Here is a 13616-nt window from a genome sequence, read left to right as displayed (position 1 = left end):
CTACAGGAAGGAATGTAGCCAACTAGACCCATGATTTGGAAGCTACGACATCATACAGAGCTGGGAAACTGAAAAATTCCTCCTGAAATGGCTTGCAAGGCATCTAATTATTCTGTGCAAGGCAAGTAAATCAAGTTATGAACACAGGTTATGAAATGTAGTTCAGGCTAAGCAACACGTACAGCCCTCTACATAAAATAAATAAAAATAAATAAAATAAACTCAAGTTATTCATCATTCTTTCAGTTAATAATCTTGTAATAGTCATATTTTCCATGAAAATAATCAAAACTGTCTGTCTCAGGTCCTTTGTGATACATATTCTCAACTGCTTGCACAAATTGTTTTCCGTAAAAATTGGATTAGTTTCCCTTAGTAACAATAATATCAGCAGTTACTATTAAAACACAAAATTTTTACAAGGATAGTATTGTAATTTTCAGTTTTCAAGTGACTAAGACTGTGACAACATAATACCTGAACCAGAAGCATAAGTAGCCATGTAGCCCTTTTTATTTTTTCATTCTGATCATGTGGGACAGGATATAGAATTCTTAGTACACCTATGTCTTAGAATGGTCTGTACTGAATACTTACATTCATTATTTGCATAAAATTATAAGCAGGTCTTCTAATCAGAAGGGTCATGCAACTAGAGCCACAGATAGTAATTGTAACTAAATATATGTTGTTAATCGCAATGAAATATATACTGGTAGTCCTAATCACTTTTCTAACCTATCTCAAAGAAGCACGAAGACACAACATAATAGCAACTTTCAAGCTCCATGCTGAATTTTTCATTCTGATCATGTGGGACAGGATATAGAATTCTTAGTACACCTATGTCTTAGAATGGTCTGTACTGAATACTTACATTCATTATTTGCATAAAATTATAAGCAGGTCTTCTAATCAGAAGGGTCATGCAACTAGAGCCACAGATAGTAATTGTAACTAAATATATGTTGTTAATCGCAATGAAATATATACTGGTAGTCCTAATCACTTTTCTAACCTATCTCAAAGAAGCACGAAGACACAACATAATAGCAACTTTCAAGCTCCATGCTGAATTTCATTCCTTTATCCATGGGACACATAAGCTATAGCAAAGGACCACATTTTTCAATAAAAATATTCAATACATAAAGTCTGCTGCAAGTTCAGCAGTGTGCTTTCTCATTTTGCAAACTCTTTTACATGTTTTGAAAAGAGGGACTTATAATGACAGAATTAAATACTTTACTGTTAAAGACAAAATCTGGAGCCATTGCAAGGAGCTAGTCACTGAGTCTCCCTTTCTGCTTTACCTACAAAACATCATCCTACTTCTCAAACAAAGAACAATGGAGGAAATTTAGTCATTTTATTTTCTATTATTTAGTAAGCAGACTTTTTTAAAAAGCCTGTCATTAGATACACCAAGTCTTCCTGCACATAGGGTAGGGAAAGGAAAACATTTGCTAAGAAGAGAATATGTTACCTGTTTGCAATTTCAGCAGAGAACTGTAAGAAGTACTGTATAGTTACCTGGACAAATTTGGCTAACACAATTATTATAAAAAATGCTATGGAGCGTTTAATAAAAAGCTTCTGCAGATCATTTATTTAAACTCTTCCTGGTGATATCTCAAAGAAAATAATACTCCCTTTGGCACCAGTCTAACTGCAGAGAACATCTTTGACTGTAACTAATCACTGATTCTTACTCATCTTAAAACAGAATAAATTGGCACCAGTGCTGAAAAAACTCTATTCACAGTCCTGCTTATTTGTTTTCATACAGTTTCCCTACCATTAACTCCTTATTTAGTCACAGATGTTTGTACAGTTGCCTAGTGAACTAGTTAGCAAAATGTATCCTACTAACTGCATCACTCCCAGCGTCCCACAGACTATTGATTTGGATTACTCACATAAACCAACTCAGGACACTTTTTATACCACCATGACGTATGAAATGAGGTTGAGGGAACAGCACTGCTGGCATATGACAGTGTGTTTTATGAAAGAAGTATAGACTCATAAAATAATTGAGAGAGGAAATGGCTAGAATAATAGTAATTCACCTGGAAGGGACCTAAAAAGATTATCAAGTCCAACTACATTTTCATGCCTAAACATAAGTTAAAATATATTGTTAAGAATATTATCCAAATGTCTCTTGAACACTGACACGCTTGGGACAACAACAGCCTCTCCAGGAATCCTGTTCCAGTGTTTGACCTCCTTTGTGGGAAATTAATTTTTCCTAGTAACCAGTCTGAATACCCTCTGGCATGCATTCTATCCTTGGTCATTAAGGAGAAGAGACCAGCACCTCACTCTCTGCTTCCCCTGCTCAGGAAGGTGTAGAAAGCAATGAGGTCACCTCTTCATCTTTTCCAGACTAGGCAACCCAAGCGTCCTCAGTGTCTTCTCACAGGACATGCCTTACAGCCCTGTTACCATCTTTCTTGTCCTTCTCTGGATGTATTCTTGCCCTTCTCTGGATGTATTCAAGCACTTAACATCCTTTTTATATTTGTGGAACCTAGAATTACATGCAGTGCTCAAGATGGGGCTGCACCAATGCTCAATATAGAGGCAGAACAATTGAAGTCTCCTATCCAACCTCTCATTTACAGTAGAGTTAAGTTCCAGATTACATCAGCTTGCTCAGATCTTGTCTGTTGAGTTGTGATAATTTCCAAGAGAGTCCTCACACCATCACTAAGCAACCCTACCCAGTTCTTTAACTACGCTCATGCTGATTTACTTCCCATTTTGTTTATATTCTGTTCAATTCTCCCTTCAGCTTATGAGTAGTTTTTTTTTTGTTGTTGTTTTTGGGTTTTTTTCGCTGTGGAGCTCTGAGTCTGCCTCCATCTTTTCTGCAGGCTTCCATCAGGTGTTTAGCAATAACTCATTTTCTGATGTTTAAATTAATCCTCAGCCTCTCTTCAGTGACACTTGCTCCGGCCGTTAAACACTGTACTGACATTATGTTGGAAGCTCCTCAATATACCTTGAGGCCCCAAACTGGACATATTTGTCTGATGTGGTCTCACAAGTACTTGAAGACAACAATCCATTTCTACAACATGGTTATATAAAAATTGTTTGGCACTTTTCAGAGGTGACCAGGTTTGCTCCTGTCTTTCTCAACCTTTTTTTTTTTTTTTTTTTTTTTTTTCCAAAATCAATGAGGAAATGCAGGCATCTTGATCATGAAAACATGAGAAGTCACTGGCACAGGCTATGAGCTCATAGGCCAGTGGGAGCAGGTCAAAGTTCAAGGATATTTGGACAGATTGTTACCATTACCTAGAAAAGTCTAAGCAGTGAAATTTAGGCTTTTCTTCATTCTTGCTTTCATTTATGGACATTTAGGTTCTTTGCGGGGTGCTCACTCCCCAAGCATTTAAGTGGGCCTACAGTACGTGTAATTTTATAAAATTTGACTGGTTCCTGCATCAGTTTTCTCTCTTCTTCCCATTTTTGTGGGACAGCTCCCAGAGTTCTTCCTGTTCCACCTTAGAAATTGTTGAATCCAACTCTATGGGAGTTGTCCTTGTGTTTTTTCAATTAACAGTTAACTAAGTGGATGTTTGAGACAGGAATTTGTTTGAACTGTTAATAATTCTAAAATTATTTAAAATACTGTGGTACACATTCAAGACAGAGATTATTGTGTGGTTATATAGACCATTGCCTAGTTGTGACAAGCATATCTTGGGTCTTGGATAAAAGAAGGATAAGCTTACTAACTGTGATTGCATTTTAATTTGATTATTAGTTTTTTCCATTTGTTTAATTTAGATTTTCATTTATTTGTTTGTTTGTTTGTTTCCAACTGTGTTTGTTGTTTTTGTAGTGAGGTCAATAGGAATAGAACTGCCATCTCCAATGAGGTACTGAACTCAGATAGAAGCATATATGCTGTCTTTAGGCAGCTCAGAGCTTCTTATGAGGTTTGCCTTAGGTCAGCAGGGAGGCTGTTATCTGCTAGTGTGTTTTAAGGTTGAGCTTCCTCTAGCAAATACCAGGCACCAACTCTTCTGAGAGACAAAACCAATTAAGAGGCAATCAGTATCTCCAGGTACACTGTGAATCTTGAAAGTAATTTCCCTTCTTTCTAATGAGCTTTGTGTCAATCACTGAATCCGTGGAACTATTCTGCAGCTTTCTATACCATCTCAATGGTGCCTATTTTTATTCCTCCCCATGAGATTTGAAGTTTAAGGAGAAGTTTATTGTAGGGCTTCCCTCAGGAAGAAGCAAGAATGAAACATATTTCTATTGATTGCTAATCCTGGCAGAATTCCTGGTTCCTTTCAGAGGAATAAACAATCAAACAAACAAATAAATTAACATATTTGCAACACAGAATTTGGAGAACTAAAATTATTAGTTATATAAATGCAATGGAAACAGAATTAGTATTTTTAAATATTCTTAAGATGTGCTAAATTGTTCGTTATTTTGTGCATATATGTGCATAATTGTTCATTAATTTGGACTTGTGATCTGCTTTGACTTTCATATACAAGGAAATAACACCTGATCTTTGTTATCATGTAACATCTGTTATTTTAAGATGGTTATTTTGAATATATCTGAGAGCTGACCCCAAATTTCTCCTACATACAGTTTTTCACTTCCTAATTTGAGCCTTTTCTAATAAAAAGCAAATTGAAACTATCTCGTGCTTCTTGTTAGTTCAAGATAATTATGGAACTTAACACTTCAGGTTATAATTACACTTGCTGTTGAGAACAGCAGCCATCTCAAAACAGCAGATCAAATCAAATTAGCTTTTTTTTTTTCAAATAAAGTTAAATATGTTTAAAATTTACTTCTTGATGCATATAGAATAACATTTTACGGTAAATGTTATTTAATGTCTGTTGGAGATAGATCCTGCTGATAAGATTCATTTGTCTGAATGTTGATGTATGTATGTGAGCCAGATGTCAAGGCTCCCTTTAAACCACAAGAAAAGCAAATAAAATGTGGTTTGTTTTATTTGCAAATATATCTTTAAAACAGGACAGATGAACTGTACCTTCAAAATGGTTCTTTCTTTCCAATGATTGCAAAAGCTTTGCCTAAGTGGCTGATCATCTCATAAATCCCATGACAAATTTCCTCGTTGCATTATCTAGTTCAGAGGTCCCAGCTGTAGAAAGATACTAGATTAGATGGTTTGGTATATCAGACAAAAGCCTAGGTTTTTAATTAGAGAATTGATACAGAAATTGAATGAGTATGAGGCTGAAATAAAACCCTTATAATTCAGAAAAATTCCTAGACTATTTAAAGGATCAGACCAGAAATGTTCTTATCCTATTGTTCAAATTCAAAAGAAGTTGCCAATGAAATCAGTAACATTTAAATTACTGCAAGAAGACTAGTAAAGCAATAGAAAACATGAAAAGACAATTGCAAATATGAGTGAGGTTAATGAAATCCATTGCTTTTCTAAGTGAGATTTAGTTTGATACACAGGGCTCACGTCATTGAAGATTTTTCCTATTCATTTCAATCTCAGTGGTCTTTATTTTTCAGATTATGAAAGCTCATGAAACAAAAGTGATATTTCAAATAATGAAGACTCCTGCAGAAGGAGATGAAACAACTGATCTACAACTGGGTGCTTTTTCTAAACATACAGGATGATTACTAAATCATACTATGCATACATACATGCACACATTTATGTATATACATGTGTGTGTAAATGCGATTCATTTCATTTATATATGTTCATGCATATGCATATGTGCATATGTATACTGGCATTCATACGTATGCATTTGTATGAACATGTTTAGATTTGTATAGACATATGCATATAAATCATTGAAATTTACCTAATCCTAGGAATCTGTATGTATGAAATCTACCTTGACTCAGCACAGTGTTAGCTTGTTGGATTAATCCATACTGAATCTTCAGACACAAAGTTATATGATCATCGCTATCTGCACTGATTTCAATTTGCTGACTTCACTTCTGCTCCTGACATGCATTATTAAACAAATTTTCCACTTCAAAGTGTTCATAAACCTTACCTTCCACTTCAGTCTATCCACTTTTTTACAAAACCCACCGATATTAGTACTGAAACCAAACAGAGGGGCAAAATCTTATGGGGTATGGATATTTCGCAAAGAAAAGGTGGGTGATTTGAATCCCAACAAGACTGTGTAGCAAAGGATTAGTTTTCCAAACTCCAAAAATTTTCACAGTAATTGAAAGTTTCTCACCATGTCATCCTTCTTATTCTTATCTGAATCTAACACAATTTGAATGACTTTTATGGATAAATTCTGAACTAAACTGTTACAGGATTTAAATCTAGCCCACTATATCTATTTGACTGTGTATATCACCCTATATATGTCATGATTTCATACACATCTCTCATACTTTGCATTGTTGTGATGTTTGCTATATAAAGCAATGAAACATATGCATACATCAGTACAGCAAATTAGGATGAGAACAAATTACAGGGGAAAATTAAATGGAAAGAATTATGAAGATGTTGTTAGAATCCCTTTTTTTTTAAAATCTTCTTCTCAAAAAGATTTGATAGATTCTTTGTCAGAGATTTTCCACTAGTGCAGTGTGACAGAAGGAAGTGAAATGTTCATCACTGTTCACCTTTTTCTCATTTTTACTGCAGTGTGGCAGCTGACATATTTATCTCCTTTATTTCATGAGACCCCTTTATATGGGCATGAAGAGGATTTCTCAGTACACAGATCACAGGATGACAGAGGTATGTATGTTTTTATATGTGTGTATAGATTTTATATCTGTAGAATTATTACTGATATTGGGTTCTCAAGTGATTTAAGTGGCAAAGTCCTTAGGCTTATACTTCGGTGTTTCCTTAATTATCTGTTATCTTATCAACACTAGCATATAAACTGGTGCAACAGGAAAAGATCAGTGGTCCAAAGTAGTAAGTTTTGTGGCACCTACATCTATATTGCATATGGTAGGGAGCTTTTCTTTGAAACTGGATTGACTCTGGTCCCTGATACAAATTTCCTTTTCTTCACGTGGTCCAGTTTTGTCCAAAAGTCTCACCATTGGTTATGATTATGACATATTCAGAGACAGGAGCACATAATATGCTTGCCTGGAGCAGATTTTCCAGTTAAGTTTCTCTCAGAGAATCTTATTTTGATGTGCCAAAACTATTCTGAAAAGAAAATCAACTCAGTGTCAGACAAGGTAAAATTGAAGAATTTATTTCAAAGCTGTGTCACTGCTCTGAATCAAAACAATTATGCAGATGAATCCTGCATAACATATGAACATAACAATGTCAGAAAAAATATTTTCAGGAGTAAAGTGGGGAAGTTCCTGCTTTTAGGTCATGGTCAGGGCTGCATTTCAGAGTGGGGCTATGCTCAGTTTGCTTGGTGGGGGGTTGCAGTGATCCCTGATATTTTTTTCACTTTTGCTTGGAGATTTTTCACTCAGTGTTTTCACCATGTCTTTTAAGTAAACTCTGAAGGCTTTTAGCATGCCTACAAACAGGTTAAACTAAATGCAAAATAGGCTGGAAAGTTAAGGATTTTGACCAATACATAGAAGTTAACAGTAGTTTTTGTGGGTACACAAGATTGATTGTCTACCAATGATTCAGACATACTGAATTGATACTGAACACAGGCTCAAGTGAAATGGAAATGAATGAAGAATCTGTGACAGACTTACATTTATTTGTCTACAGATGGATATCAACAGTGCTTCTAGGAAGAGTACAGGAGATACACAGTACCTCTAAGAAAATATCCAGAAGGACAGCATATTCATTCCCTCCTTCAAATCTCATTTTGGATAGAGGCCAATAACACTTATGTAATGCATGCTGCAGCTATATGATATTGCAAACGAGTTGAATGCCATTCAAAATTCAAAATGAATTTTGAAATAGAAAAAAATAATACTTAAGAAGTATGGAAGGCCAGATGGTCACAGTGTACATTACATACATCTGTCAGACACGAGCATTCTCTTTGGATACTAACTCCACTGTCCTACCAAAATGTTGCACAAAATTTAAGTGCAACAAAAGTTAAGTGTATAAAGTAACTTAGTATCATCAGAAATGTATTTATACAAGACTCTCCAATCAGTATTCTTCAGGCAGTTGAGAGTATATTGCAACCTTTATTTTGTAATGGGAGACTACATTTAGGAGTCAAGTTATTCATTCAGATGTCTCACTGAGAAGCCAAAGAAGAAGGATATCATTTCTATGTACCTCTACTTAAATTTTCATTATTTATTTAAATTAAAAATCTAAACTTCATCAAACTGTATAATGTTTTGGAAGAAAAAGACATCTGATCTGAGAAATTTATTAGCATTGACCTTTACTGGGATTATTCAAGTGAGAACAATTATGCAGTTAAATTCACAAAATGCCTCCAAAAAGGCACTTTTTACTTACTTCATAATCTTAGTTTCCCTAATAAGAATGTTCTTCTCATAATTATAGCAGGAGCCAGGGAATAATTACTGATTTTGTTGTAAGCTTTAAATGTGCCCCATCTTCCAGTTGATCCCAGAAAGGGAAGGAAAGGAGATGTGTGTTTAGGTTTCTCATTCTATCACATTGGCAAGCCAAGACTCTTCAAGTCTCCTTATATTTTTATAATTTTGTGAATACAGAGTAGCCCCTTATTCAGTGGAACAACACCTAAATGAGGTGTTGACAAGGACTGATGAGGAAGGCTCATACACTCTGTTTCCCAAACTCTGTCTCCAATTTGATGTGAAAGCTCTCTGTGTGCACAAATGAATAAACATTAGAAATGCCAGGTTTCATGTTCAAAAGTACAATGGGTTTAAAAACTACCAGTAACCCTATATAGTTTCTTAATTGTAATAATACGCAGTATAATTATTCAGCAAGTTAGGAAATTTTTCTTCATGGGAGCATTTGAAGAGAAAGTAAATTGTATGAAATAGGATACTAAGTCTGGATATTGTGTAGTCTTTAGTTTTTCAAATATGGGAAATTGTGTGAAATATACCTTTATATAAATACAGCTTCTCTGCATATTGACATAAAGCAGGAACAAAACCCCACAGCCTTAAGACCAGTGTACATACAAAGAGTTAAAGCGTATGTGCCATTCAGGGGTGAAATCTTCCCATATCTCTTTAACCTGTCATGAAAAAATGGACCCTTAAAATGATCATGTTAGTCAGAAGAGCTTAATATGGTGAAGATTTTGAATAATTGCATTCATGTCACTGAGAATCCAGTACCTTTCATGAACATAGCAGAGTATTGTTCCTATAAAGCTAAACAGTCACTCAGGCACAACCAAGGAGAATAAATGCTATAGATACTAGATGAACAGCAGAAGGAAACAGAAAGAATCCATACCAGTATGACTCAGTAGGCATTGATGGAAGTTACATATGGGTCTTTTTCTAGTAAATCACACAAACTGACTAATTATTGTAGCCATATGTTACCAGAAAATATGTAAAATTCTAGGCACTATGACAATGTAAAACATGAAATATGATGGCAGATGTACAAACTGGGTGTTTAACTCAGGAGATCTACAAAAATTTTCAGTTTTTCAAGGCATTGGAAGGCATTTTCAAGTCATGCTACGTTATCACATCCCAATCAGTGAGATTGCAAAGCCAAAGAGGTAGTCACAATATAAAAAAAAACTTAAAAAATAATAAAAAAGATATTTCATTCTATTATATAATAAATAAATTATATATATATAATAATGAAATTATATTTCATTGAATTGTATAAATGGGCAGGATGCTCAAAACTTTCTGAAACAGCAACTTTACTAGAGCACAAAGTACTTTAGCTTCTGTATCCTTGTAAACAAACAGTAAAGTGCAACGTACTCTGGAAACACAGCCATCACTTTCTACCATGACGTTCATCATTCTTCTGTTTGTTTCATTCTCTCCCACTCATAGGCACAGTGGTACCAGAAGAAATAATACACAAAAGGAAATAGTACTCTATAACATCTTAAAGGAGTTTCAAATACCTACACAGGACAAACGGTTAGGAGTTCTTTATCAGAATTATGAACCTAGAGATTTTCTAGAATGGCAAAATCATTATTCACTTGTTTTTAAAACTGTAAGTCTCTAAGTCTTCCTTGAAACTATAAGTCTCTAAGCCTACTGACATGGGATTAAATAATGAATCATTATGGTAAGCATATGCATCTATATACGAAATAGGGACAGAGCATAATGTTGTAATTATAGCTATGACACCAGATTCTTTACCATGAGAATCAGAAGAATCTAGTAAGTTTAATCACAGAAAAGATTCATATTAATTCCAACACATTGATTTTCAAAACTTCTGTCTTGAAGCATAATTTGCAGCCTAATAATTCTGTCTAAATACTAAATTAAATAACAATTAAATTTTAATTTTAGCCTGCCTTGTGATCGCACCTGAAAATGCTCTAGCCGTTTGTACTCCAAGATAACTGTTTGAATGTCAGCCTAAAAAAGGATTTGTATTACAAGAACAAATGGGGGAAAAAAGATATTTTGAATACCAACATAATTATATAATTTATGTGTTTGTTATAAATTAACTAATGAAAGAAATCAAGAATTAATAATCTTCTAAATCATATACATGAAATGCAATACCATCTATTTTTAAATATTACATACATTAAATAGTTACAAAGAATTGTTAATTATAGGAGTAGGCTATGATATATATTATATTTTAGGTAGATTCAATAAAAGTGGTGCTCTGTTAGAGAACTGTCCACTAGAAGCAATTGTACCATCTACAAGAACTCTTACAAACATATATTTATAAGGAGTGCTTGCTAAAATATGCTGTGTTTGTGAGAGGAAAAGCTTGAATTTTGGAATTCGCTCTCTATCATAGAGTATTAATTTCAGCAAGCAAGACAGGCCTAGAAAAAGAAAAACTAAAGGAAAAAAAACATGTAAAGGACTGTTAAGTTCTACAACAGACTGTCAAAATTAAAGTCTCAGTCACAGCTAAGATTTTTGATGCAGGTTAGTAGAAGTCTCTTAGGAACAATACTATACTTTGAAGCAATGGATAATTTTTTGATATTCCCTCAACCTCAATCCTTATTTGCTTTTTGGTGCTCAAAGTTACCTCTATTAACTTGTATTTGTAGTAAAATGTGTCTGTAGCTATCCAGTTTGCTCTGTTTTGTTTAGCTTTGTTTTCAGAAATAATACCATATACATGTATCAAAGTTTTGATGGTATTGCTAGCAGTATTATTCTTAAGTGCAAACCCTCTTACCCTCTTTCCCTACTGTCCCTCAAAGGAATCACCAGAAAAGCCTCTTGAAAGTCCAATGGAGCAGTGCTTTAGTGAAGATGCATTTAAAAGCTGTACCAAGAAAAGCCATTAATAATATTAGGCAAGAAAATTATCTTTCAAAATACTTATTGACTCACTATTTCAAAAGGTTATGTTTTAGTGTTGAGTTGAAATCCATTTGCTTTCAGGTTTTTCTATTTTTCCTTTAGCTTGTTCGTTTTAATATTTGATTATTTTCTACAGAATTCTTGGGACTTTTTAAATGAAAGCTTTTAAAAAAATGAGCCACAGTAAAATTTTCTTGACAAATGATTTAATGACTAGTACCCATCCAGTCCCAGTTCATAAATGAGTGGCACAGGCAGCCTGGCTAGCCACTAGTTAATCACAGTAGGGCTCCCTGGATTATTTACTTCTCTTTTAATGACACTTTATAGCAACAATTTGGCAATTGGATTGTTTGGATCAATTATACACAATTGGATCATTATATAAAGTAATGTTGTTTGTCACATGAGTACGAGGATGTACTTGCTTCATTTTCCTCTGTGTTTTTATCTCTGGCTGCAGTCTTTCTTCTTATTTAAATTCTTCCTGCTTCTTTTCAGGGAAATCGGTTGGATTTTCCTGGCAAGTACCTCAGGAAGACAACGCTAATTGCTCCAATTGTTACTGGAGAGCCAGATGGGCAAAATAGACTACTGGGCCAATCAGTAATTTCTGAAAAAAATGTTTCCCAGAATTTAGGAAGCTAATCATTCTTAGGTTTATAATGCTGTTGTTCTTTATCTTGAATCAATTTTTCAAATTAGTGTCATTTTTAGGTATAAACAATATGGCTATTCAAGTTTGAGGAAGCATGTATGAAATGTTACAGATACCTTAAAACAGAAAAAGAAAAAAAAAAGATTACTGACAACTTATTCCAGCTTCATCCACTGCTTAAAGATCCTGTATGACAGAAAGAATATCTTTCCACTTTTTAAAAGTAAAGGCACTGCAGTATGAGGAAATTGACACTTGATAGGCTAGCTGCAAATGCATTCATTACTTATTTTCTATTCACTTTTGTTCCTGTTTTTCACTCCATATTGAAGCAGTCATTCACATAAGAAATCACCATCACTGCTATTTTCTGCTTTAAGTTTAGGTGGCACTGATTAATCTTAAGCTGTCAAGAATACTACAGAGTAGACCTTTGCTAGAAGCTGATGGCCAAAATAACAGCTGTGATTCTATTAATGACAATATAAATGTCAGATTGAACAGTATCCTTTTTATTTATAGACAGTAGATGAATTTGGCAATAAGTTATTTTTTCATTTAGCTCTCTTTCTAGGAAAGGATCACATTTTACCACCTCTATTTGGAATAAAAAATATTTTATTTTAGAAACAATTGAAGAATCACAGAATTTTTTGAGTTAGAAGGGACCTTTAAAGGTCATCTAGTCCAACTACCCTGAAGTGAACATTGTCATCTGCAGTTAGATCAGGTTGCCCAGAGCTTCATCCAGGCTGACTTTGAATGTGCCTAGGGATGGGGCATCTGTCACCTCTCTGGGCATCCTATTTTAGTGCATCACATCCCTTAAAAAAATTTTATTCGTATATCCAGCCTAAATCTTCCCTGTTTTAATTTGAAACCATTTCCCCCTGTCCTATTACCATGAACTTTCCTAAAGAGTCTGTTACTTTCTTTCTTATAGTCCCCCTTCAGATACTGAAAGGCTGCTCTCAGGTCCTCACAGCCTTCTATTCTCCAGGCTGAACAGACCCAGCTCTCAGCCTGTCCTTGTAGGGAAAGTGTTCCATCTCTTGGATCATTTTTGTGGCCCTCCTCCGGATGTGATCCAACAGATCTATGCCCCTCCTGTACTGAGGACTCCCCATCTGGATGCAGTACCCCAGGTGAAGTCTCACCTGCACAGAGGGGCAGGATTGATTGCCTTGTCTACAATTACCTTGACTACATGTAAGTCAGCATGGTAAAATATGCCCATAAGCTCAGAGTTTATTATTGTTATTATGTCTTAGAAAAGAGATTATCAAGGTTTTATTTCTCTTTAAAGAAGACAGAGAGTGTTCAGAGTGTCGATATGTCGATATGTTCAGAGTGTCGATGTGGGCTCAAAAACAAGCAGTCTACATTGTTACACTTCAGTTTGGCTGATTTTCTCTTTAAATCTATGGCTCAATATCCATTACAATCAAGTCAAAAGTCACGTACATATTGATTACATGCCTCTATTGATTCAAGAAAAATATTTTAAAATCCA

At 34.7% G+C, this 13616-nt stretch overlaps 1 protein-coding gene and 1 long non-coding RNA gene across 8 annotated transcripts in view; one reads left to right on the top strand and one right to left on the bottom strand.

Moving 5' to 3' along the window:
• Positions 1–13616, bottom strand: part of PCLO (piccolo presynaptic cytomatrix protein) — a 318968-nt gene that overhangs the window by 18753 nt on the left and 286599 nt on the right. The gene's annotated exons all lie outside the window — the stretch shown is intronic.
• Positions 1–13616, top strand: part of LOC125688257 (uncharacterized) — a 44112-nt gene that overhangs the window by 6153 nt on the left and 24343 nt on the right. For all 3 annotated transcript variants that reach the window (XR_007374666.1, XR_007374667.1, XR_007374665.1), the window contains exon 2: positions 6677–6772. This is a non-coding gene — a long non-coding RNA (uncharacterized LOC125688257). The remainder of the gene's footprint in view (positions 1–6676; positions 6773–13616) is intronic.

Source organism: Lagopus muta, chromosome 1, assembly GCF_023343835.1.
Source record: "Lagopus muta isolate bLagMut1 chromosome 1, bLagMut1 primary, whole genome shotgun sequence".
In the NCBI taxonomy this organism is placed as follows: domain Eukaryota; kingdom Metazoa; phylum Chordata; class Aves; order Galliformes; family Phasianidae; genus Lagopus; species Lagopus muta.
This window is presented reverse-complemented; position numbering and strand designations above follow the sequence as displayed.